General features: G+C 35.4%; 1 long non-coding RNA gene across 1 annotated transcript; it reads right to left on the reverse strand.

Moving 5' to 3' along the window:
• Positions 1-27,932, reverse strand: LOC116582198. Its single transcript, XR_004282414.1, has 3 exons — positions 27,896-27,932; positions 187-193; positions 1-20 (listed from the first exon to the last, which is right to left on the reverse strand). It is a non-coding gene; the product is annotated as an uncharacterized LOC116582198 (long non-coding RNA).
• Positions 27,933-27,982: the final 50 nt, after the last annotated feature.

Here is a 27,982-nt window from a genome sequence, read left to right on the forward strand (position 1 = left end):
CCATTCCCCCACCCTTCACCCTCTGGTAAGCATCAGTTTGTTCTCTATAAAAGAGTCTGTTTCTTCATTTGTCTGTCTCTTGTTTTTCCACTTTCATCATCTGTTTTGTTTCTCAAGTTCCACATATGAGCGAAATCATATGGTATTTCTTTTTCTCTGACTGACTTATTTTCCTTAGTATAATACTCTCTAGCTCCATTCACATCCTTGCAAATGGCAGTATTTCATTCCTTTTTATAGCTGAATAATATTCAGTTATTGTAATTTGGTTACTGTAAATTTGGCTATTGTAAATAATGTTGCTATTTGGTTATTGTAAATAGCAATTTGGTTATTGTAAATAATGCTGCTATATGTATCCCTTTGAATTAGTGTTCTTGTATTCTTCAGATACATACCTAATAATGCTATTGCTATATCACGGCGTAGTTCTACTTTTAGCTCTTTAAGGAACCTCCATACAGTTTTCCACAGTGCCTGCGCCAGTTTGCATTCCCACTAACAGTGCGTGAGTGCTCCTTTTTCTCCATATCTTTGCCAACACCTGTTGTTTCTTGAGATTTTAATTTTAGCCATTCTGACAGGTGTGATATGATATCTCACTGTAGTTTTGATTTGCATTTCCCTGATGGTGAGTGATGATGAACATCTTTTCATGTGTCTGTTGACCATCTGTATGTCTGGAGAAAAGTATGTTCATGTCTTTTGCTCATTTTTAATTGGATTATTTATTTTTGGGGTGTTCAGTTATACAAGTTCTTTATAGATTTAGGATACTAACCCTTTATCAGATATGTCATTTGCAAATATCTTCTCCTATTCAGTAGTTGTCTTTTAGTTTTATTGATTGTTTTTCCTTTGTCGTAGGGAAGCTTTTTGTTTTGCTGCAGTCCCAATAGCTTATTTCTGTTTTTATTTCTCCTGCCTCAAGAGACATATTGAGAAAATTGTTGCTATGTCCAATGTTAGAGAAATACTGCCTGTGCTGTCTTCTACAATTTTTATGGCTTCAGGTCTCACCTTTAGGTCTTTAATCCCTTTTGAATTTATTTTTGTGTATGGTATAAGAAAGTGATCCAGTTTCTTATTTTTTTCATGTAGCTATTTAGTTTTACAACACCATTTATTGAAGAGACTGTGTTTTTCCCATTGCATATTCTTGCCTCTTTTGTCAAAGATTAAGTGGCCATATAATCATGGGTTTGTTTCAGGGTTTTGTATTCTGTTCTACTGTTCTGTGTGTCTATTTTTGTGCAAGTACCATATTGTCTTGATTATCTTGGTAGGATAACTTGAAATCTGGAATTGTGATACCTCCAGATTTGTTTTTCTTTTTCAAGATTGTTTTGGCTATTCTTGATCTTTTGTGGTTTCATACAAATTTTAGGATACTTTGTTCTAGTTTTGGAAAAATGATGCTGGTATTTTGGTAGGGATTGAATTAAATCTGTAAATTGATTTGGGTAGTATGGGTATTTTAACAGTATTTTCCTTCTAACCCATGAACAGGAAATATCTTTCGGGGGAGGCATAGAATATCTCTCCATTTGTTTGTGTCATCTCAGTTCCTCTCATCAATGTTTTGTAGTTTTCAGAGTACAGCTATTTCAGCACCTTAAGTTTATTCCTAGGTATTTTATTATTTTTGCTGTAACTATAAATGGAATTGCTTTTTTATTTCTCTCTCTGTTTTTTCATTATTAGTGTATAGAAACGAGTGGATTTCTGTGCTTTGATTTTATGTCTTGTGACTTTACTGAATTCATTTATTACTTTTTCAGTATTTGGTGGGGTCTGTAGGACTTCTATATAGAGAATCATGTCATGTGCCAATAGTAAAAGTTTCAGTTCTTCTTTACCAATGTGAATGCATTTATTCCTTCTACTTGTCTGATTGCTGTGGCTAGGACTTCTGGTATTATGTTGAATAAAAGTGGTGAAGAGTGGACATCCTTGTCTTGTCCCTTACCTTAGAAAAAACGCTCTGTTTTTTCCCTACTGAGTATGATGTTTCCTGTGTGTTTGTCATATATGACCTTTAGTATGTTGATGTATATTCCCTGTAAACCTACTTTGGTGAGGCTTTTTTTAAATCATGAATGAATGCTGTATTTTGTCAAATTCTTTTTCTGGACCTATTGAGAAGAGCATATGATTTTTATACTTTGTTTTGTTAATGTGGTGTATCATGTTGATTGATTTGTAAATATTGACTCATCCTTAATCCTGGGAATAAACTCCACCTGATCATGGTGAATGATCTTTTAATGTATTGTTGTATATGGTTTGATAATATTTTATTGATGATTATTGCATCAGGGTTACTGACCTGTCACTTTCTTTTTATGTGATGTCATTTTCTGGCCTTCATAGAAGGGTAATGCTGAACTAGCAAAATGTATTTGGAAGCATCTCTCCTTCTAATTTTTAGAATAGTTTAATGATAATAGGTATTATCTCTTCTTTAAATGTCCAGTAAAATGCACTTGTGAATCCATGTGGTCCCAGACTTTCATTTTTTGGTAGTTTTTTTCATTACTAACTCAATTTTCATTTCTTGTGATATGTCTGTTCATATTTTCTATTTCTTCTTAGTGCAGTTTTGAAAGATTGTATGTTTCTAGGAATTTATCTACTTCTTATAAGTTATCCAGTTTATTGGCATATAATTACTCATAGTATTCTCTTATATTCCTTTGTACTTCTGTGATGTCGTTTGTTACTTCTCCTCCCTTATTTTTTATTTTATTTATTTTGATCCTTTCTCTTTTTTGTCTTGATATATTTGAATAAGTGTTTGTCTATTTTTTTTTCCTTTTCAAAGAACCAGCTCATGGTTTAATTTTTTTAAGTCTTAATATCATTTATTTCTGCTCTGATCTTTATTATTTTCTTTCTTCTACTAACCTCCAGCTTTGTTTGCCCTTCTTTTTCTGGTAAAGGTAGATTGTTTATTTGAGGTTTTTCTTTTTTTGTTTTTATGGTAGCCCTGTTTCATTATGCAATTCCCTCTTACAACTGCTTTTGCTGTGTACCAGAGATTTTGGACCATTGTGTTTTATTTTCGTCTCCATGTATTTTTTAAATTCTAATTTTTATTTTAAATTTTTTAATTTAATTTAATTTAAATTTTTAAATTAAAATTTTTTAAACTAAAAATTAAATTTTTAAGTTTTAAAATTAATTTAAAAATTAAATTTTTAGTCTCCATGTGTTTGTGGGGTTTATTTTCCCTGTGATTTTTTTCTACTTTTATACCATTGTGGTTGACAAAGCTCCATGGTATTATTTCAGTTTTCTTAAATTTTTTGAAGCTTCTTTTATGACCTATTATGTGATCTATTCTGGAGAATGGGTGTGCTTGGGTGGCTCATTTGGTTAGGCATCTGACTCTTGGTTTTGGCTCAGGTCCTAATCTCACAGTGATGAGATCAAGCCCCATATCAGGCTCTGCACTCAGTGCAGTCTTCCTCTCCCTAACCCTCCCACCTGTATTCCAGCCCCTGCTTATGTTCTTTTTCTCTCTCTCAAATAAATAAATAAATAAATAATTTAAAAAGTATTCTAGAGAATGTTTCATGTGCACTTGTAAAGACTGTATGTTCTGTAATTTTTGGATGGAATATTCTGTATATATCCATTATGTGCATCTAGTATAAGATATCATTCAAAGACATAGATTCCGTATTGATTTTGTCTGGCTGACTTACCTGTTGATGTAAGTGTAGTGTTAAAATCCTATACTGTCATTGTGTTACCATTAATTTCTCTCTTTATGTCCATTAACATTTGTTTTATGTATTTAGGTGCTCCAATGTTGGGTGCCTAGATATTTACAAATGTTATATCCTGTTATTGTATTGATACTTTTATCACTATGAAATGTCCTTCTTTGTCTCTAGTTAGTCTTTTTTTAAAGCTGAATTTTTTTATATAAGTATTGCTACCCTGACTTTTTTTTTTCACTTCTATTTCATGGTTAATTTTTCCATCCCATCACTTTCAGTCTGTATGTAGGTCTTAGGTGAGTCTTTTGTAGTCAATGTATAGATGGGTCTTGTTCTTTTATCCATCCCACCACTCTGTATCTTTTGATTGGAACATTGAGGACATTTACATTTAAAATAATTATTACTAGGTATGTACTTATTGCCATTAAAAATTTGTTTTCAGGTTGTTTTTCTAGTTCTTCTTATTTCCTTTTTTCTTCTCTTGTTTATCTGTGTTTGATGAGTATCTACGGTGTTTTGTCTGCCATTCTTTCTCTTTTTCATATGTATCCATTATAGGTTTTAGGCTTGTGGTTATCATGAGTTTTTTGTATAATATCCTAAATAAATAGCAATCTTTAGTAATTTGATAGCCATTTAAGTTCAAACACAAAAATCTTCCTTTTTATTTTTCCCTTTCTATAACTTTCATACTCCATTCTGCAAGAATATGTTGTCATATTTTACATCTTTTCATTCATATTTTTCTTATGTCTAATTATGACATTTCTTTTCCACTTAAAGAAGTCATGTTAACATTTCTTGTAAAGATGGTTCAGTGGTGATAAACTTCTTTATCTTGTGTTTATCTTGGAAACTTGTTATCCCTCCTTCAAATCTGAATTATAACCTTGCTAGGTAGAGTATTCTTGGTTCCAGCATTTTTTCCTTTCAGCACTTTGAATATATCATGCCAATCCATCTGGTTTGCAAAGTTTCTGCTGAAAAATCAGCTGACAAGCCTTATAGAGTTTTCCTTTTCGATATCTTTTTGTATCTTTCTTGCTTCTTTTAAGATTCTTTATTTTTTATTCTATGTAGAAAACACAAAGGATTCTACCAAAAATTAATAGAACTAATACATGAATTCAGAAAGTTGCAGGATATAAAATCAATATGCAGAAATCTGTTGTATTTCTATACACCAATAATGAAGTAGCAGAAAAAGAAATCAAGGCATTGATCCCATTTGCAACTGTACCAAAAACAATAAGATACCTAGTAATACACTTACCTGAAGAGGAGAAAGATCAGTATGCTGAAAACTATAGAACATTTATGAAAGAAAATGAAAAGGACACAAGGAAATGGAAAAGCCTTTAGCTCAGGTCATGATCCCAGTGTCCTGGGATGAGCCCTGCACTGGGCTTCCTGCTCAGTGGGGAAGCCTGCTTCTCCCTCTCCCTCTGTTTGCCATTCCCCTACTTGTGCTCACTCCCTCTCTCTCTGTCAAATAATTGAATAAAATTTTTAAAAAATAAAATAAACTGCAGTTTTTTTCCTGTAACTTAGGGAAGGCAAGCCTGGCAGTCTCTCTGTGCTATCCCTCCTTACTACAGTTTACAGCATTGGGATGGTGTTCTTGTTATCATGTTTCCTTCTCTCCTGCTGCTTTTTATGTGGTTACTTTATCATTTGTTGTCCAGAGGCTGTTCAATCAGCCTTCCGTTTTTCAGAATATATTCCATATGTAGGTGTAGATTTGATGTGTATATGGAGGAGGTGAGTTCAGGGTCTTCTTACATTGTCATCTTAAATCTCTCTTGTATCAGTTTGTGCTTAAACATAAATGTGCTTTTAGCTCGAAAATATATTCAATTATTGAAAGATATTTATACTGACATATTTTAATTATAACTAACCAAGGAATTTAAATTCTTTTTTATTTTGTCATTTTTATATTAAGTGTTTAAAATGAAATCTATCATGACTGTTTTAACTTAATTAAAATTTGGAAATTTGTGGGCAAACCTAGATATTTTTATTGTTTTTTTTAATTTTATAAGATGAAGATTAATAAGATTATTAACTTTCTTACTGAAAATTAATTTTTGGAAATTCAATGGTACTTTAGTCATAAAAGACATAAAGGATTTTATTATTCTGAGTTTGAAGTTTAATTTGGGAAAAATAAAATGAAGAAAAACTTCATGGAATGAATAAGTAATAAGAATAAAATGTACAGTGTAGGGAATATAGTCAATGGCATTGTAATAGCATTGTATGTTAACATTTGTAACTATGCTTTGTAAGCATTTTCTTAAATAGGTATTCATAACCATTATTTTGTATGTTTTTTATATTTCTCTGCAATTATTATACCTAGTATGATTAAGCAATTATATTAATTATTAACTATAACTATAATTGAAGTAACCAACTTTTTCTTTATTTAGATAAAAGAGAAAACCAGGGAGCCAAAACCCCAAAACTATTTATTTTTTCCATGAGCACTATTTCATATCATTTTAACAACTCTGAGGAAGCAAAAACAAACATACACATATAATGATCCAGAAACATTTGCAAATTTTGTCCTACTGATTTTAAGAAATAAGATTATATTAAAATTCTGTTTCATAACCAATGTTTTCTATATTTATTTTTTAGGAACAATACAGGCATTCAAAGATTACTTATTATTTAACTTAGGGATACAGTCTTAAAGTTAGTTAAAATTTGAAAACTACAATTTAGTTAATACATTAAATATAATTTGAAGCATTTTAGGAATTTCATAAAATTAATTCCTTGTAAAGCTATCCTTTATATCAAAAGTCTAGAGTGAATATCATTCTCAATGGGGAAAAACTGACAGCTTTTCCCCTAGGGTCGGAACACAGCAGAGATGTCCACTATCACCACTGCTGCTCCACATAGTACTGGAAGTCCTAGTCTAAGCAATCAGACAACAAAAAGAAATTAAAATTGCTAGACTTAAACAGGAATTCAGCAAAGTGGCAAGATATTAAAATCAATGCTCAGGGGGCACCTGGGTGGCTCAGTGGGTTAAAGACTCTGCCCTTGGCTCAGGTCATGATCCCAGGGTCCTGGGATTGAGCCCCGCATCGAGCTCTCTGCTCAGCAGGGAGCCTGCTTCTTCCTCTCTCTCTGCCTCTCTCTCTGCCTGCCTCTCTGCCTACTTGTGATCTCTGTCTGTCAAATAAATAAATAAAATCTTTAAAAAAATAAAAATCTCTTTAAAAAAATCAATGCTCAGAAATTAGTTGCATTACCATTGAGACAGAAGAAAGAGAAATTAAGGAGTCAACCCCATTTACAATTGCATCCAAACCCCAAAAACCATAAGATAGCTAGAAATAAACCTAACCAAAGAGGCAGAGGATCTGCACTCAGAAAACTATAGAGCACTCATGAAAGAAATTGAGGAAGACACAAGGAAATGGGAAAATGTTCCATGCTCATGGAGTGGAAGAAAAAATATTGTTAAAATGTCTATACTACCCATAGCATACACGTGAAAAAGTGCTCAACATCACTCAGCATCAGGGAAATACAAATCAAGACCACAGTAAGATACTACTTCCCACAAGTAAGAATGGCTAAAATTAACAAGTCAGGAAATGATAGATGTTGGCAAGGATGCGGAGAAAGAGGAACCCTCCTACACTGTTGGTGGGAATGCAAGCTGGTGCAACCACTCTGGAAGACAGTATGGACGCTCCTCAAGAAGTTGAAAATAGAGCTACCCTACAACCCAGCAACTGCACTATTGGATATTTACACCAAAGATGTAAATGTAGTGATCTGAAGGGTCACCTGCACCCCAATGTTTATAGCAACAATGTCCACAATAAGCAAACTGTGGAGAGAGCCCAGATGTCCATTGACAAATGAAATGGATAAAGAAGATGTGATGTATATATACATATCACATATATGAGTATTACCTAATCATCAGAAAGAATGAATACTTACCATTTACATTGACGTGGATGGAATTGGAGGGTATTACGCTGAGTGAAATAAGTCAATCAAAGGAAGACAATTATTATGTTGTTTTACTCATATGTGGAATATATATCAGAGTATTACTCAGCCATCAAAAAACCAAAATCTGGGGCGCCTGGGTGGCTCAGTGGGTTAAGCCGCTGCCTTCGGCTCGGGTCATGATCTCAGGGTCCTGGGATCGGGTCCCGCATTGGGCTCTCTGCTCAGCGGGGAGCCTGCTTCTCTCTCTCTCTCTCTGCCTGCCTCTCCATCTACTTGTGATTTCTCTCTGTCAAATGAATAAATAAAATCTTTAAAAAAAAAAATCTTGCAATTTGCAATGATGTGGCTAGAACTGGAAGGTATTATACTAAGTGAAATAAGTCAGAGAAAGACAATAATCACATGATCTTACTGGTATGTGGAATTTAAGAAACAAGGCAGAGGATCATAGGGGAAGAGAGGAAAAAACGAAACAAGACAAAACCAGAGAGAGAGAGACAAACCATAAGAGACTCTTAATCAGAGGAAACAATCTGAGGGTTGCTGGGCAGGGAGGGGAGGATGGGGTAACTATGGACATTAAGGAGAGCATGTGATGTAATGAGCACTGGGTATTATATAAGACTGATGAATCACAGACCTGTACCTCTGAAATCAATAATAAATTAGATGTTAATTAATTGAATTTAAATTTTAAAAAAGTTAAAAAAATACAATTCAAAAAATAAATGCTATGTTTTCAAAAAATCTTTGTGATTTGAAACATCTTAAGAATTTCACAAAATTAATTCCTTGTAAAGATATTTTTAAAAACATAACATTCATTATATCTATATTTGTTACATTAGTGAATATAATATTCATTATATAATAGCCATCTGTAGATGAATATTATTTTACACATATAATTTTGTATTTAAACAAGTTATGAAAAAAGTAGAAAATTATTTTGCTCATAAACTAATGTAAGGAATTTAGGAAATTTTAATAAAGAGGAATTTAGCCTTGGTCCTTATCAAACTAAAATATTGTGCTAACATTAATCTGGCATTGTAAATTAATTTTTAAAAAATCTGAATTATGACAGAACTCTCCTTTTATCTTGAAATGAAAAGCTTTCCTATTAACTCATTGCTACAGTAAGAAAAGTTATTATGGAAATAAGCTTTTCAGTGTCCCTCCATAAATGCCATATTTTAATAATTTGCTTTCTATTTTAATAACTGTTTATCAGACTAGATAACCTTAAAATGTACACGGAAGAAGTGAATGATTTTTTGATCAGTTAATCTTTACTATTTCTCAAGAGAAAGAAAAGGAAAGGAAATGGAAAGGAAAAGAAATGAGAGGAATTGACTCCTGACAAATATGAATTTATCACTACAAAAGCTAATTATATTCTCTCTTCAAGGAGAGAGAAAAAAATTTAGATGTAGAAAATGTATTTTTTCACATGCATACACAAAAAAAGAGTGACACACAACTGATTTTGAAATCTTATCACCCTTGACAATTTTATTAAGCTTATGATTAAAAGTCTACCACTTATTGAGGTTCTTGGGTGGCTCAGTCAGTTAAGCATCTGCCTTTGACTCAGGTCATGATCCCAGGGTCCTGGTATTGAGCCCCACATTGGATTCTTTGCTCAGTGGGGAGACCACTTCTCCCTCTTCATCTGCCCCTTTCTCCCCATTCATGTTCTCTTTCTGTGTGTCTCAAATAAATAAAATAAAATCTTTTTAAAAATCTAGTACTTATCCCAGATTATAGAAACAAAGAAGATTTCTCCCATGTTAAACAAAGTTATCTCTCCTTTTAAGAAATAAGACAATTTTGTGTATGTAGGGGGGTTAGGATGGTGGAGTAGTAGGGGGACCCTAAGCTTACCTCATCCTTCAAACACAGCTAGATAAATATCAGATCATTCTGAACACCAAGAAATCAATGTACAGACTGAGAGAGTAAACTGAACATCTAGAGGGAGAAAAAAAGGCCACATTGTGGAAGGTAGGAGCTGTGGGAGTTGATTTGGGGGAGAAAATAATCACAGGTGTTGCAAAGGAGAGAGAGTCCTGATCATGGAGAGAGGAGAGAGAGAGAGAAAGAAAGAGAGAGAGAGGAAGCAAAGTTCAGGGGATTGCAAAGAAAAACACTTCCCGAAAACCATTCACTGAGAAAAGGAGAGGGGCTGATTATTACAAGTTATTACAAGCAGTGGAACTCAAAGTCTGAAGTTTTAGAAACCCACATCATTGCCTGGGTCATGCCTGGTGGGCTTAGCAGTGCTTCTGTGGAGAAGGAGGGCAGAGGTCTGGAAGCAGACAACATGGTCTGAAGATCCCATGGGTCACACTGGGAGAGACAGTTCCCCACCTTGCACTGCATTTGGGAAAGGTGATACAGCCTCTCAGGGGACAAAAGAGAATGTGGGCACCATTGAGCAGCCCCTTTAATAGGCCTCATTAATTAGCATACCAGCAGAGGCACCTGCAGAAGGCAACTAACATGGAAATGAGCTTTTGTCTGTGCTTCCACATAAACTCCAAGACCCTGCATGGTCATACAACTGCTTTCTGGGACAAATTGGCACCAACCACAGTGTGGCAAGACCCTCCCCCAGAAGATCAGCATGGATCCACACCATGCCAGTTCTCTAAAATTTGGAGTTTTGAAACATAGTCATGCACCTGAGATAAAATTCAGGAGCACTGTGCCACTAGGCAGGCAGACAGCTCAGATACAGTGTGAAGGCAGGGTTCTGACAGAAGCTTAGGACATAAGAGGTGAGATTTTTCACTCTTCTGTGAAGGTTTACTGAAGAATGGCAGACATGAACTCCCCACTGTGGGCACAGGAGAGCAGGGTGATGCCATTTCTTCTTTACCCATCAGCACGGACAGACTTCAGTGACCAACACAGCACCCCCAGGTGGCTGGAGCTCCAACACGGCCCCACCCCACTCTGCCCAGCAGGTGTATCTTTCCTAGGGCAGGTCTGCCTGAGAACCAGTGCAGCAGCACTCCCCATGGCCCAAAGAAGCCGCACAACCTCCCTACATGGACCAAGTCTACTGATCATGGAGGGCTACAAATCTTCAGCTCTAGGGGAAATAGGATCTAGTTTTTTCTAACAAGCAGACCAAAACACACCTAGTTAAAACTCACCACGCAAGGACAAGATCCAAACTGCAGGCAAGGAACAACTCTGCAGAGGACTGACCTGAGGGAAAGAGCAAGCAAAACACAACAGTAGAGTACCCAAAAAATTCCTAAAGCACCAGGCCCTGGACAGTATATGACCTCTTTATTACAGCCATTATTCTCAGAAGCAGGAAACATAACAGGTTTTCCTAACATAGAAAAGACAAAAATCTAGGCAAAATGTCAAGATGGAGGGATTCATCCTAAAAGAAATAAGAAGAAAAAGTTACAGCCAGGGATCTAATCAAAACAGATCTAAGTAATATTCTGAACCAGAATTAAAAACAACAATGATAAGGATACTAGTTGGGCTTGAGAAAAGCTTAGAAGACACAGGGAGTTCCATCCTACAGTGAAAAAAGAAAGACTAGTCAGGGTGAAACAAAAAATGCTATAACCAAGATGCAAAACTGATTGGATGCAATGACAGGGATGGATGAAGCAGAGGAATGAGTCAGTGACATATAAATTATGGAAAATAATGAAGCTGAAAAGAAGAGGGTAAGAAGAATATATTGGATAACAAATATAGACTTAGAAAACTCAGTGCCTCGGGCTCTCTGCTCAGCAGGGAGCCTGCTTCCTCCTCTCTCTCTGCCTGCCTCTCTGCCTACTTGTGATCTCTGTCAAATAAATGAATAAAATCTTAAAAATAAATAAATAAATAAATAAATAAATAAATAAATAAATAAATAGAAAACTCGGTGCCTTATAAAGGGCAATAACATTCATTAGGAGTCCCAAAAGAAAAGAGGGAAGGGGGGCAGTTTTCTTTGAAGAAATTATAGCTGAAAACTTCTCTGATCTGGGGAAGGAAATAGACATTGAAGTCCAAAAGGCACATAAATCTCCCATCAAAATCAACAAAAAATAGGCTAACACCAAAATGTATCATAGTAAAATTTGCAAAACACACACATAAGGAAATAATCCTGAAAGCAACAATGCGGGGAAAAGCCCTAACCTACAAGGGAAGACAAATAAGGTTTGCAGCAGATCTATCCAGAGAAACTTCAGAGGCCAGAACAGAGTGACATGATTTATTCAATGTGCTAAATGAAAAAATATGCAGCCAGGGATATTTTATTTACTAAGGCTGTCATTCGGAATACAAGGAGAGATGGAGAGAGTCCCCAATAAACAAAAACTAAAGGAGTTCCTGAACACTAAACAAATGTTACAAGAAATATTAAAGGGGACTGCTTGAGGGGAAAGAAACATCAAAAGCAACAAAGGCTAGAAAGGGGAACAGAGAAAATCTCCAGAAACATTCATTTTACAAGTAATACTTTGGCACTAAATGCATTAAATGTATTAAATGGCACTAAATCTATTAATAATAACTGAATATAAATGGACTAAACACTACAATCAAAAGACTAAGGGTATCAGAATGAATTAAAAAAACAAGACCCATTGAAATAACCTAAGCTGAAACCAAGGGTCAGATGCTCAACAGACTGAGCCACACAGGTGCCCCCAGACAGACTTGATTTTAAACCAAAGAGTGTAGAAAGAGATGCAGAAGGGCACTATATCACAATTAAGGGGTCTATCCAACAAGAGGATCTAACAATTGTAAATATTTATGCCCCCAACTTGGGAACACCCAAATATATAAATCCCAGTTAATAACAAACACAAAGTTCATTGACAAAGATACAATAAAAGTATTGGACTTTAACAACCCACTTACAGCAATGGACAGATCATCTAACTAGAAAATCAACAAGGAAACAATGGCTTTGAATGACACACTGGACCAGATGGTCTTAACAGATATATTCAGAATATTTCTTCCTAAAGCAGAATACATTCTTTTCAAGTATATATGGAAAATTCTCCAGAATAGATACAAACTGGGTCACAAATCAGGCCTCAACAACTACAAAAAGACTGTGCGTATTTCCTGACCACAATGCCATGGAAGTTGAACACAAGATAACATTTGGAAAGACCACAAATATGGGCCTCTGGGCAGCTCAGTGTGTTAAGCCTCTGTCTTTGGCTCAGGTCATGATTTCAGAGTCGTGGGATTGAGCCCCGCATCAGGCTCTCTGCTCAGCAGGGAGCCTGCTACTCCCTCTCTCTCTGCCTGCCTCTCTGCCTACTTGTGATCTCTCTCTGTCAAATAAATAAAACCTTTTTTTTAAAAAGACCATAAATATATGGAGGTTAAAGAACATCCTAGTAAGGAACATAATGGGTTAACTAGGAAAGTAAAGAAGAAATTTAAAAAAATACATGGAAGCAAATGAAAATGAAAACATGACACTCTCAAACTTTTGGGATGCCGCAAAAGTGGTTCTAAGAAAGAACTAAATAGCAGCACAAGCCTACATCAAGAAGCAAGAAAAGTCTCAAATACATAACCTAACCTTACACCTAAAGGAGCTAGAGAAGGAAAACAAATGAAACCTAAATCTAGCATAGGGGAAATAATAAAAATTAGAGCAGAAATAGATGACATAGAAACAAGCAACAACAACAACAAAACAAAAACCAAAACAAAACAAAGAATCAGTTGAACAGATTAGTGAAAGTAAGGGCTGGTTCTTTGAAAGAATTAACCAAATTGATAACCCCCTGGCTGGACTTATTAAAAAGAGAAGAAAAAGGACTCAAGTAAATAAAATCACGAATGACAGAGGAGAAATCACAAACAACACTACACAAATACAAACAATAATAGAATATTATGGAAAATCATGGGCCAACAAACTGGGCAATCTGGAAGAAATGGATAAATTCCTAGAAACATAAACCACCAAAAATGGAACAGGAAGAAATTGAAAATTTGAACAGGACCCTAACTAGCAAAAGAATTGAATCAGTAATCAAAGATCTCCCAATGGAAAAACATGCAGGGCCAGACAGCTTTCCAGGGGAATTCTACCAGGCATTTAAAAAAGAATTAATGCCTATCTTTTTCAAACGTGTCCAAAAAAATACAAATAGAAGTTAGACTTCCAAACTCATTCTATGAAGCCAGCATTACCTTGATTCCAAAAGAAGAAAAAGATCACACTAAAAAAAAAAAAATTACAGGTGATATTCCCAATGAACAGTGATGTAAACATTCTCAACAAGAAACTAGCAAATTGAATCCAACAGTACATTAAAAGATTTATTCACCATGATCATGTGGGATCTATTCCTGGGTTTCAGGGAATATGCCTCTCAATAGAGGCAGAAAGTGCAGTAAAAAATAGAGCATCCATTCTTGATAAAAAACCCTCAACAAAGTAGGGATAGATGGAACATATTTCAACATCACAAAAGCCATATATGAAATACCCACACATAGTATCATCTTCTATGGGGAAAAACCGAGGGATTTTCCGCTAAGGTCAGAAACAAGACAGGGATGTCCACTCCCACCATTGTAATTTATTAACACAGTACTGGAAATTCAAGTCCCATTATTCAGACAACAAAAAGAAGTAAAAGAATTCAAATTGACATGGAAGAAGACAAATATTCAGTATTTGCAGATGACATTATACTCTGTAGAAAAGCAAAAGAGTCCATGAAAAAATTACTAAAATAAATGTACAAATTCAGCAAAGTTACAAGATGTAAAATCAACATACAAAAATCTGTTACATTTCCCTACACCAATAATGAAGCAGCAGAAATTGAAATCAAGGAATTGATCCCGTTTACAATTGCACCAAAAACCATAAGATATCTAGGAATAAACCTAACCAAAGAGGTAAAAGATCTGTACTCTGAAAACTATAGAACACTTATAAAAGAAATCAAGGAGTTCAGGAAGAAATGGAAAAACACTCCATGTTCATGGATTAGAAGAACAAATATTGTTAAATTTTCCATACTACCCAAAGCAATCTACAGATTTAATAGAATCTCTATCAAAATACTGCCAGCATTTTGCACAAAGCTAGGACAGACAATCCTAAAATTTGTATGGAATCACAAAAGACCCCAAATAGTGAAAACAGTTTTGAAGAAGAAAAAACTGAAGGTATCACAATTCCAAACTTCAGGTTATATTATAAAGACACTATTAATCAAGACACTTAATCAAGACACTATTGTACTGGCACAAAAATAGACACATAGATAAATAGAACAGACTAGAAAACCCAAAAATGAACCCACAACTATATGGTCAGCTAATCTTTAACAAAACAGGGAAGAATATCCAGTGGGGAAAATCTCTTCAACAATGGGCGTTTTGAAAACTGAACAGCAATATGCAAAGGAATATAACTGGACCACACTTGCTTATGTCATACACAAAACTCAAAATGGATGAAAGAACTACATGTGAGACAGGAATCCATCAAAAGACTAGAGAACACAAGCAGCAAACTCTTTGACCTTGGCTGTAGCAAATTCTTTTTTTTTTTAATTTTTATTTCTTTTCAGCATAACCGTATTCATTGTTTTTGCACCACACCCAGTGCTCCATGCAATATGTGCCCTCCATAATACCCACCACCTTGTTCCCCCAACCTCGCACCCCCCACCCCTTCAAAACCCTCAGATTGTTTTTCAGAGTCCATAGTCTCTCATGGTTCACCTCCCCTTCCAATTTCCCCCAACTCCCTTCTCCTCTCCATCTCCCCTTGTCCTCTATGCTATTTCTTATGCTCCACAAATAAGTGAAACCATATGATAATTGACTCTTTCTGCTTGACTGATTTCACTCAGCATAATCTCTTCCAGTCCCGTCCATGTTGCTACAAAAGTTGGGTATTCATCCTTTCTGATGGAGGCATAATACTCCATAGCGTATATGGACCACATCTTCCTTATCCATTTGTCCGTTGAAGGGCATCTTGGTTCTTTCCACAGTTTGGCGACCGTGGCCATTGCTGCTATGAACAGTGGGGTACAGATGGCCCTTCTTTTCACTACATCTGTATCTTTGGGGTAAATACCCAGTAGTGCAATTTCAGGGTCATAGGGAAGCTCTATTTTTAATTTCTTGAGGAATCTCCACACTGTTTTACAAAGTGGCTGTACCAACTTGCATTCCCACCAACAATGGAAGGGGGTTCCCCTTTCTCCACATCCCCTCCAACACATGTTGTTTCCTGTCTTGCTAATTTTGGCCATTCTAACTGGTGTAAGGTGGTATCTCAATGTGGTTTTAATTTGAATCTCCCTGATGGCTAATGATGATGAACATTTTTTCATGTGTCTGATAGCCATTGGTATGTCTTCATTGGAGAAGTGTCTGTTAAACTTAACATGTTGTCCCACTCTGCTTTTTTTGCTACTTGTTAAACTTCTTTTCCTTCCCTAAACCTCGACTATCCCCCCAACCCCCTCTCATACAGCAAGCTCATTACTGTCTCATTTGTCATTTAGAAAATATTTACAATTAAAAGGAAATTTCATTGTCTTCCCTCCACCAAGATGATCAACTTACTGGTATCTTTACCTATACCTTTTGCCTTCCTTTCTTTTATAGTGGATGAAATGTCCCTGTTTCTATTGAAAGCTGGTGCCTGTACTTGTCCTAGGGACATGGCTCCTTCTTCTTCTTTTTTAAATATTATTTTTCAATATCTGTGTAATAGGTTACACTATGGATAATATAAAATTGATTTAATTCTCTAATGATAAATTGTTTCCAAACTTTATCATTATAAACAGCACAGAAATAGATATTCTTACATATATTCCTGTGTAGTGGTACTTTTACATGATATGTTTCCAAATGTAGGACTCATGGTTTGAAAAACATGTGTATTTTCAATTTTAATAGACATTTGCATATCACTTTCCCAACCAGTTGGTTTTGGCTATTCTAAGGCCTGTACCTTCCCATTTGAATTTTAGAATAAGCTTGTCTATGTCTATAAAAAACTTGCTAAAATTTTTATAGGAATCACATTAATGTGTAGATCAATTTGAGCAAAATTGGCATGTGTAGTATAGTGAGTCTTACAATCCATCAAGATGATATGTCACTACATTTGTCTTTTTTGATTTCTGTCATCAACATTGTGTAGTCAGTAACAAAGTCTTGTACTTTAGGATGAGTAGATATACACCTAAATGTTTTGTGGGTTTTTTAAATAGTGATTTTATATACTATTATATTATTAATTTCAATAGCTACATGTTTATTGGTAGTATATAGAAATGCAGTAGATTTTTATATGTTTGGGTTATGACATTGCTGAACTCAATAATTAGCTTTAGCAAATTATTTTGATAGATTCTTTGAGATTTTCTTTGTAGGAAACCCTGATATTTGCAAATAAAGACTTATATTTTCATTCTAATATGTATTTTTATTATTTCTTTTTCTGCATTATAATGAGTAAGAGTGGCAAGGGTGGACATCATTTTCTTGTTCCCAGTCGTAGGAGAAAGTAGTCAGTCTTTCCCCATTATGTATGTTAACTGTAGACATTTTGCAGGTGTTCTTTAGGAAATTGATGAAATTCTCCACTATTCCTAGTCTTCTTGGAGTTGTTATCATAAAACTGTGTTGGATTTCATCAAATACTTTTCCTGGGGGCGCATGGGGGGCTCAGTAGCTTAAAAACCTCTGCCTTCGGCTCAGGTCATCCTGGGATCAAGCCCCGCATTGGGCTCTCTGCTCCGCAGGAAGCCTGCTTCCTCCTCTCTCTCTCTCTCTCTCTCTCTGCCTGCCTCTCTGCCTACTTGTGATCTCTGTCAGATAAATAAATAAAATCTTAAAAAAATACTTTACCTGTATCAGTTATTCTGATCATATGACATTTATCCTTTAGTCAGTTGATGTGGTGGATTACACTGATTTTCAAATGTTGGATTAGTTTTATATACCTGGAAAAGTCTCACTTGATCACAGTTTAAAATCATTTTTATACTTTGCTAAATTTTATAACCTAGTATTTTTGCTGAATATTTTTCCACCTAAATTTGGGAAAGATATTCGTTTACAGTTTTATTGTCTTCGGTTTTGGCATCAAGGCCTCAAAAAAAGAAAAATGATCTGGGAACAGTTCTCTCCTATTCTATTTTCTAAAAGAGATGCAAATTTTGTGTTAATTCTTCTTTGAAAGTTCACTGAAATTCTCCAATGAAGCTATCTAGACATGAAGTTTTCTTTTGCAGAATTCTTTAATTACAAATACAATTAAATTAACAGCTGTAAGATTATTACACTTACTTATTCTATCTCAGTTGAGATATAGGTTTTTTTTGGTTTTTTGAGGTATTTGTACATTTTTATAAGTTGTCAGATTTATTAGTGTAAATTTGTTCATAGTTTTCTCCTACATTTTAACAGTTGCAGAATCTTTAGTGATATCCTTAGTTTCATTTCTGATATTGGTGGTTTGTGTCTTCTCTTTTTAATCTTTGCCAACCTTGATAGATGTTTCTCAGTTTTGTTGATTTATTTTAAAGAAACAGCTTTATTGATTTTTCAATTGTTTTTAATTTAATAGATTTCTGTTTTTATTATTGCTAACTTCCACTTGTTTTAGATTCATTTTACTTTTTTAAAGGTTTTATTTATTTATGTGAGAGAGAGAGTGAGAGAGCGAGTGAGAGAGACAAGAAGGGGGGAGCTACAGAGGAGAGGGAGAATCAGGCTCCCAGCTGAGTAGGGAGCAAGGCACCCCTCATTTTACTTTTCTAATTTCTTGAGGCAGAAATTTTGATAATTGACTTGAGATCTTTTCTATTTTCTGATGAAAACATGCAGTGCTACAAATTCTTAAGTACTACTTTAGCTGCATCCCACAAAATTTTAAAGTGCACGCACGCACACACACACACACATACACACTTCATTTTTATTCATAGATTCTTTCAAGGTGTGCATTTTTTTTCTTTTTTAAATTACCAAGGGTTGGAAGATTTTCTTTTTTTTCCTATTATTGTTTTGTGCAAAGATGTGAAGAAAAGGGAACCCACTTGCACTGTTGGTGGGAATGCATACTGGTGCAGCCACTCTGGAAAACAGCATAAAGTTCCTCAAAAAGTTAAAAATAGAATTACCAGCAATTGCACTAGTAGGTATTTGCCGAAAGAATACAGAAGTACTGATTCAAAGGGATACATGGATCCCAATGTCTACAGCAGCATTATCTACAATAGCCAAATTTTGACAAATGTCCAAATATCCATCAAGTGATGAGTGGATAAAGATTTGAGATGGGGGGGCGCCTGGGTGGCTCAGTGGGTTAAGCCGCTGCCTTCGGCTCAGGTCATGATCTCAGGGTCTGGGGATCGAGTACCACATCGGACTCTCTGCTCAGCAGGCAGCCTGCTTCCTCCTCTCTCTCTCTGCCTGCCTCTCCATCTACTTGTGATTTCTCTCTGTCAAATAAATAAATAAAATCTTTAAAAAAAAAAAAAAAAAAGATTTGAGATGGGGTGCCTGGGTGACTCACTTGGTTAAATGACTGCCTTCGGCTCAGGTCATGATCCTGGAATCCCAGGATCAAGTCCTGGATCGGGCTCCCTGCTCAGCGGGGAGGATGCTTCTTCCTCTGACCCCCCCATGCTCTCTCTCATTCACTCTCTTTCAAATAAATAAATAAAATCTTTTAAAAATAAAATAAAAAGATTTGAGATACATAGATACATATATATTACTGAGTCGTTAAAATTATATTTTATATATGTGTGTGTATATACATACATATATATTACTGAGTCATAAAAAGAGTGAAATCTTGCCATTTGCAAGAATATGGATGGAGCTAGAGAGTATTAAGCCAAGTGAAATAAGTCAATCAGAGAAAGAGAAATACCATATGATTTCATTCATATGTGGAATTTAAGAAACAAAACAAATGATCATAAAGGGGAAAAGGAGAGAGAGAGGCAAACCAAGAAACAGAGTCTTAACCATAGAGTACAAACCAATGGTTACCAGAGGGGAGGTGGGGTTATGGGTTAAATAAGTGATGGGGATTAAGGAGTTCACTTGTTGTGATGAGCACTGAGTGCTGTATGTAAGTGTTGAATCCCTAAATTCTACACCTGAAACTATTATTATACTGTATGTTAACTAACTGGAATTTAAATTTAACACTTTTTAAAAATGTATTATTGTTTTCTTGCTTTATCCCATTATTGGAAAAAGTACAGTATAATTTTAAATCTTTTAAATTTGTTTAAGTTTGTTTTACTACTAAAATAATGTCTGTTCTGGTGAATCTTCATGAACCTTAAAAAGAATGTGTATTCTACTGTTGTTGGCTGGAGTGCTCTGTAATTGCCAATTAAATCTTGTTGGCTGATGGTATTGTCGAATTCTATAGCTTTGCTTATTTTGTTCAGTTATTCCATCAATTTTTGAGAGAACAGTGTCAAAGTGTTCAATTATAATTATGGATTTTTCTATTTCTGTATATAGTTCTCTTGGTTTTTACTTCACATAATTTGCTACTGTTGTTTGCTGCATCAGTATTTAGGATTCCTATGTCCTCTCAGTTGACTGACCCTTGTACCACTGCCCTTGGTAATTTTGCCCTGATATCTACTTTATCTCATATTGATATTGGCACTCTGCTTTTGATCAGTGTTTGCATGGTATACTCTTTTTAACAAGTGTATATTTCAGTCTGCCTATATAATTATATTGAAAGTGAATTTCTTATAGACTGCATATATTTGAGTCATGTATTTTTATCCACTGTGCCAGTCTATATACTTTAATTGGCCTATTTAGACTATTTTATTTTTTGTGAGGGGTTAAACAACAAAAATTAATTTTCTCACAGTTATGGAAACCAAAAGTCCTAGATCAACATGTTGGCAGAGTTGATTTCTTCTGAGACCTCTTTCCTTGGATTTCAGATGTCCATTTTCTATGTCCTCACATGGCTACTTTCCTTTGTGCACATACCTCTGGTGTTTATCTACGTGATCAGATTTTTTCTTTTTATAAGAACACCAGCTATATTGGATTAGCACCCACTCTGAAGTCCTCATATAAAACTAATTATGACTTTGAAAGTCGGATCTCCAAATAATGTCACATCCTCTTTTTTAATATTGAGGAAAAATTGATATATAACATTGTGAAAGTTCAAGGTGTGCATTATAACTCAACATCTGTACTCATTACAAAATAATCACCTCCAAAAGTCTATTTACCATCCATCACCGTATACTTGGCCCCCTCACCCATTTTTCCCACCCCCCCAATCCCCTTCATTGGTAGCCACCAATCTCTTCTCTGTGTTTATGTATTTGTTTTTGTTTTGTTTATCTGTTTAGTTTTGTTAGTTTATTGATTCCACATATGAGTGAAATCATATTGTTTTCCCTTTCTCCTTTGTGACTAGTTTCACCTAACATAATACCCTCAAGTTCCATCCATGTTGTCAGAAATGGCAAGATTTCATTCTTTTTTATGGCCAAGTAGTAGTATTTCAGTGTGTGTGTGTGTGTGTGTGTGTGTGTGTGTGTGTGTGTGTGTGTTGTATACATACCATATTTTATTTATCCACTTATCTATTGATGGAGATTTAGGTTGTTTTCATATCTTTGCCATTATAAATGATGCTGCTATGAACAACACAAGGGTACATATACCTTTTCAAATTAGAGTCTTTCTATGTTTCAGATAAATATTCAGAAGTGGAATAACTGAATCATATGGTGGTTCTATTCTTAACTTTCTGAAAAATCACATACCGTTTTCCACTGTGGCTATACCAATTTACATTTCTACCAACAATGTATGAAGATTAATTTTTTCTCCACACCATCTCCAAAACTTTTTATTTTTGTCTTCTTGATGATAATCAATCTAACCAGTGTGAGGTGATATCTCATTGTGGTTTTGATTTGTATTTCCCTAATAATAAATAATGTTGACTATCTTTTCATCTGCCTATTGACTATCTGTATATTTTCTTTGCTTATTGCTTATTGCTTATTCAAATGCTTATTCAAATAATCTTCCCAGGACTTAATCAAGTTGTTTGTTGTTGGTTTTTGGTGTTGAGTTGTATAAGTTTCTAATATATATATTTTTAATACTAATTCCTTCTTGGATATGTGATTTGCAAAAATCTCCCATTTAGTAGATTTTTTTTTCTTTTGATGAAGAAGTTTCCTTTACTGTGCAAAAAATTTTGGTTTGATATAATCCCATTTGTTTGTTTTTGTTTTTCTTTCCCTTGCCCTTGGAGTTAAGAGCTACAAAAACATTACTAAGGCTAAAGTTAAGGAGATTGTCACCTATGTTTTTTCTAGGAACTTTATGGTTTCAGGTCTTACATTCAAGTCTTTAATCCATTTTAAGTTAATTTTTGTGTAACGTGTAAGATAGTAGTCTAGTTTCATTCTTTTGTATGTAGCTGTACAGTTTTTCCAACACTGTTTATTTATTTGAGTATAGTTGAGACACAATGTTACATTAATTTCAGGTGTACAACATAGTCACTCAACTTCTGTATACATCATTCCATGCTCAGCAAAAGTGTAGCTACTGTCACTATACAGTACTATTACAATATCTATATTTTCTATTCTGTGCCTATTTCCATGACTTATTCCATAAGTGGAAGCCTGTATTCCCCACACCCCTTTACCAGTTTTTCCCATCTCCCCACTCCCTTGCCTTCTGGCAACCATCAGTTTTTCTTCTGTATTTGTAGGTCAAATTCTCCTTTTTTGCTTGATTATTCATTTGTTGTGTTTTAGATTTCACATATAAATGAAATCATATGGTATTTGTCTTTCTCAATCTGACTTATTTCACTTAGTATAGTACTCTCTAGGTGCATTACTGTTGTCACAAATAGCAAGATCTCATCCTTCTTTATGGCTGTATAACGTGACTAAATATATAATAACATTTTCCTTATCCATTCATCCATCAGTGGACACTTAATTGTTTCCATATTTTGGCTATTGTAAATAATGCCGCAATAAACATGAAGGTGCAAATATCTTTTCAAATTAGTATTTCCTTTACTTTAGGATCATATGATATTGGATCATATGACATTTCCACTTGCAATTTTTCTGAAGAATCTTCATACCATTTTTCACAGTGGCTGCACCATTTATATTCCTACCAACATTGCACAAGGGTTTCTTTTTCTCCACATCTTCGCCAACACTTGGTATTTCTTGTCTTTTTTATTCTAACCATTCTGAAAAATGTGATGTAATATTTCGTTGTGGTTTTGATTAACATTTCCCTGACAATTAGTGATTCTGAGCATCTTCTCATGTCTGTTGGTCATGTGTTAAGTCTCCTTTTGCAAAAATGTCTAGTTTCTTTGCCAATTTTGTAATTGGTTTACTTTTTCTTTGCTGTTGAGATACATAGTTTTCATATAATTTGTATATTTACCCCTTATTTGATATATAATTTGCAAATATTTTTCCCATTCTGTGTGATGAGTTTTTGTTTTGTTGATAGCTTCCTTGACTGTGCAAAAGCTTTTTATTTTGGGTAGTTTCAATTATTTTTCTGCTTGCATTTTTCTTGCATGAGGAGACATATCTAAAAAATTTTGCTACAACAAATGTCAAAGAAATTACTCAAAGTCAACACACACAAAACAGATAATCATATAAAAAATGGGCAGAAGACATGAACAGACACCTCTCCAAAGAAGACATACAAATGGCTATCAGACACATGAAAAAATGTTCATCATCATTAGCCATCAGGGAGATTCAAATCAAAACCATATTGAGATACCACCTTACACAAGTCAGAATGGCCAAAATTAACAAGACAGGAAACAACATGTGTTGGAGAGGATGTGGAGAAAGGGGAACCCTCTTAAACTGTTGGTGGGGATGCAAGTTGGTGCAGCCTCTTTGGAGAATAGTGTGGAGATTCCTCAAGAAATTAAAAATAGAACTTCCCTATAACCCTGCAATTGCACTCCTGGGTATTTACCCCAAGGATACAGATGTAGTGAAAAGAAGGACCATCTGTACCCCAATGTTTATAGTGAAAGACCCTGGAGCTGCACCCAAGAATCAAACAGCATGCCTCCACTGGATGCAAATTGCAAGAGGTTTATTGGTTACACAGGCGCCTGCAGACGCATCAGCCTTTGTGGGCTGAGCGCGCTGGGCTAGGTTGGGGAGCAGATTATATAGGGCAAGGGTTGGGGTGGCGGGAAGCGAGCTTACAGAAGCAGATGCTTGGTTACAGGGATCTGATTGGTTAACTTAAATCAAGCATTGTCAGGCACTGGGTTTAAGGCAAGGACACAAGGGTTTGTTCTGGTGGGCCTTGGCTCAGCACTCTGGAAAGTCCCAGGTACACTATTCCTCATTTGTCTTTTCTCTTGACAGACCGGGTGATCACAGACAATAGACATCCTGGTATGTGTTGCCATCCGGCTATGGGGACAATCAAGCCTTCAGCAAGGGGAGAGGGGGTGCTGTGGGGACATCAGGTTACTTAAACAAGCCTTTAGCAAGGGGAGAGGGGTCTTTCAATAGCAGCAATGGCTACAGTCGCCAAACTGTGTAAAGAACCAAGATGCCCTTCAAAGGACAAATGGATAAGGAAGATGTGGTCCATATACACTATGGAGTATTATGCCTCCATCAGAAAGGATGAATACCCAACTTTTGTAGCAACATGGATGGGACTGGAAGAGATTATGCTGAGTGAAATAAGTCAAGCAGAGAGAGTCAATTATCATATGGTTTCACTTATTTCTGGAGCATAAGAAATAGCATGGAGGACATGGGGAGTTAGAGAGGAGAAGGGAGTTGGGGGAAATTGGAAGGGGAAGTGAACCATGAGAGACTATGGACTCTGAAAAACAATCTGAGGGGTTTGAAGTGGTGGGGGGGGTGGGAGGTTGGGGGAACCAGGTAGTGGGTATTAGAGAGGACATGGATTGCATGGAGCACTGGGTGTCATGCAAAAATAATGAATACTGTTATGCTGAAAATAAATAAAAAATAGATTTAAAAAATTAAAAAAAAGAAATTACTGTCTGTTTTCTTCCAGAAGTTTCATATATTTTAAATCTTTGATGTCAAATTCTGCATCTTTTCATTTTATGCATCCCATAATTAATTATTGTAATTTTAGTTAATTTTACTACTTTTGTTTTTAACCTGCTTACTTGCTTCATAAGTGATTGATCCACTACCTTTACTAAAGTCATACCTCAGAAACATTGTGAGTTCAGTTAATACTTGGTTGCAAGTTTGCAATAAAATAAATGTTGCAATAAAATGAGTAAAACAATTCTTTCAAGTGCATATAAAAGTTATGTTTACACTGTACTGTAGTCTATTAAGTGTTCAATATCACTATGTCTAAAAAAACAATGGGCATACGTTAATTGAAAATACTTTACTCCTAAAAATATTGTCATTTGAGCTTTTGACAAATCATAATCTTTTTGCTGGTGGAGGATGTTGTGTCAGTGTTGATGGGTGCTGACTGATCAGAGTCATGGTTGCTGAAGGCTGGAGTATCTGTGACAATTTCTTTAAATAAGACAACAGGGAAGATTACCACATCTGTTGGTCCTTCCTTTCACAAAGGATTTCTCTGTAGCACATGATGTTCTTTGATAGCATTTGACCCACTGTAGAACTTCTTTCAAAATTAGAGTCAATCCTTTCAAACCTACTGTCGATTTATATACTGTTTATTTGATTTTCTAAATCTTTGTTATCATTGCAATAGTCTTTTTTTTTTGTTCCAACATCCTTCTTCACTATGATTCTTTTTTTTTAAATTTTTTATTTTTTATAAACATATAATATATTTTTATCCCTAGGGGTACAGGTCTGTGAATCGCCAGGTTTACACACTTCACAGCACTCACCAAAGCACAAACCCTCCCCAATGTCCATAACCCCCCCCTCCCAACCCCCCTCCTCCCAGCAACCCTCAGTTTGTTTTGTGAGATTAAGAGTCACTTATGGTTTGTCTCCCTCCCAATCCCATCTTGTTTCATTTATTCTTCTCCTATGCCCTTAACCCCCCATGTTGCATCTCCACTTCCTCATATCAGGGAGAGCATATGATAGTTGTCTTTCTCCGCTTGACTTATTTCGCTAAGCATGATACCCTCTAGTTCCATCCACATTGTCGCAAATGGCAAGCTTTCATTTCTTTTGATGGCTGCATAGTATTCCATCGTGTATATATAACACATCTTCTTTATCCATTCATATGTTGATGGATATCTAGATTCTTTCCATAGTTTGGCTATTGTAGACATTGCTGCTATAAACATTTGGGTGCACGCGTCCCTTCAGATCACTACGTTTGTATCTTTAGGGTAAATACCCAGTAGTGAAATTGCTGGGTCAAGGGGTAGTTCTATTTTCAACATTTTGAGGAACCTCCATGCTGTTTTCCAGAATGGTTGCACCAGCTTGCATTCCCACCAACAGTGTAGGAGGTTTCCCCTTTCTCTGCTTCCTCGCCAACATCTGTCATTTCCTGACTTGTTAATTTTAGCCATTCTGACTGGTGTGAGGTGATATCTCATGGTGGTTTTGATTTGTATTTCCCTGATGCCGAGTGATATGGAGCACTTTTTCATGTGTCTGTTGGTCATCTGGATGTCTTCTTTGCAGAAATGTCTGTTCATGTCTTCTGCCCATTTCTTGATTGGATTATTTGTTCTTTGGGTGTTGAGTTTGCTAAGTTCTTTATAGATTTTGGACACTAGCCCTTTATCTGATATGTCGTTTGCAAATATCTTCTCCCATTCTGTCAGTTGTCTTTTGGTTTTGTTAACTGTTTCCTTTGCTGTGCAAAAGCTTTTGATCTTGATGAAATCCCATTAGTTCATTTTTTGCCCTTGCTTCCCTTGCCTTTGGCAATGTTCCTAGGAAGATGTTGCTGCGGCTGAGGTTGAAGAGGTTGCTGCCTGTGTTCTCCTCAAGGATTCTGATGGATTCCTTTCGCACATTGAGGTCCTTCATCCATTTTGAGTCTATTTTTGTGTGTGGTGTAAGGAAATGGTCCAATTTCATTTTTCTGCATGTGGCTGTCCAATTTTCCCAGCACTATTTATTTAAGAGGCTGTCTTTTTTCCATTGGACATTCTTTCCTGTCATTGCAACAATCTTTTAAGAATCTTCATTAGGGGGGCGCCTGGGTGGCTGAGTGGGTTAAGCCTCTGCCTTCCGCTCAGGTCATGATCTCAGGGTTCTGGGATAGAGTCCCACATTGGGCTCTCTGCTCGGCGGTGAGCCTGCTTCCTCCTCTCTCTCTCTCTCTCTCTGCTTGCCTCTCTGCCTACTTGTGATCTCTCTTTGTCAAATAAATAAAATCTTTAAAAAAAAAAGAATCTTCATTTTAGGTATCAATTTTATCTTGAGGAATCACTTTGTGTTTAATCCATATAGCAACACCTTATCCATTAATGATTTATTATGCAATAGCAGCAATTCAGTCACAACCTAAGTCTCCACCTCTATTTCTAGCTCTCTTGCTATTTCCACCACAACTTATTTCCTCCACTGAAGTCTTGAAACCCACAAAGGCATTCATGAATGTTAGAACCAACTACTTTCAGACTTCTGTTAATATTAATATTTTGACCTCTTCCATGATGTTCTTAATGGATCTAGTATGGTAAATCCTTTCTAGAAAGATTTCTATTTACTCTGCCTAAATCCAAAAGAAAAAATTACTATCTATGGCCTTTATAACTTTAAAAAGGTATTTTCTTAAATAATGAGATTTGAATTTTAAAATTATTTCTTGTTATGTGGATTGAAGAACAGATTTTGGGTTAGTGGGAATGAGAAAAACATTAATCTCATTGTATAAATTGATCAGAGCACTTGGGTGACCAGGTGGATTGTTAGAAAGGAATAATACCTTTATTTTTAAAATTTTTGAATTTTCATTTTCATTTTTAAATTTGAGTATATAATATACAGTGTTACATTAGTTTCAGGTGTAAAACATAATGATTAAATGATTCCATACATTACTCAGTGCTCATCATGATGTGTACTCTTAATCCCATTCACCTATTTCACTCATCCTAACACTCACCTCCTTTCTACCAACCACTAATTTGTTCCATATATTTAAGAGTCTGGTCTTTTACTTGCCTCTTTTTTTCTTTGTTCTTTTGTTTTACTTCTTAAATT

The sequence above is a fragment of the Mustela erminea genome, chromosome X (genome assembly GCF_009829155.1).
Source record: "Mustela erminea isolate mMusErm1 chromosome X, mMusErm1.Pri, whole genome shotgun sequence".
Taxonomy (NCBI): Eukaryota; Metazoa; Chordata; class Mammalia; order Carnivora; family Mustelidae; genus Mustela; species Mustela erminea.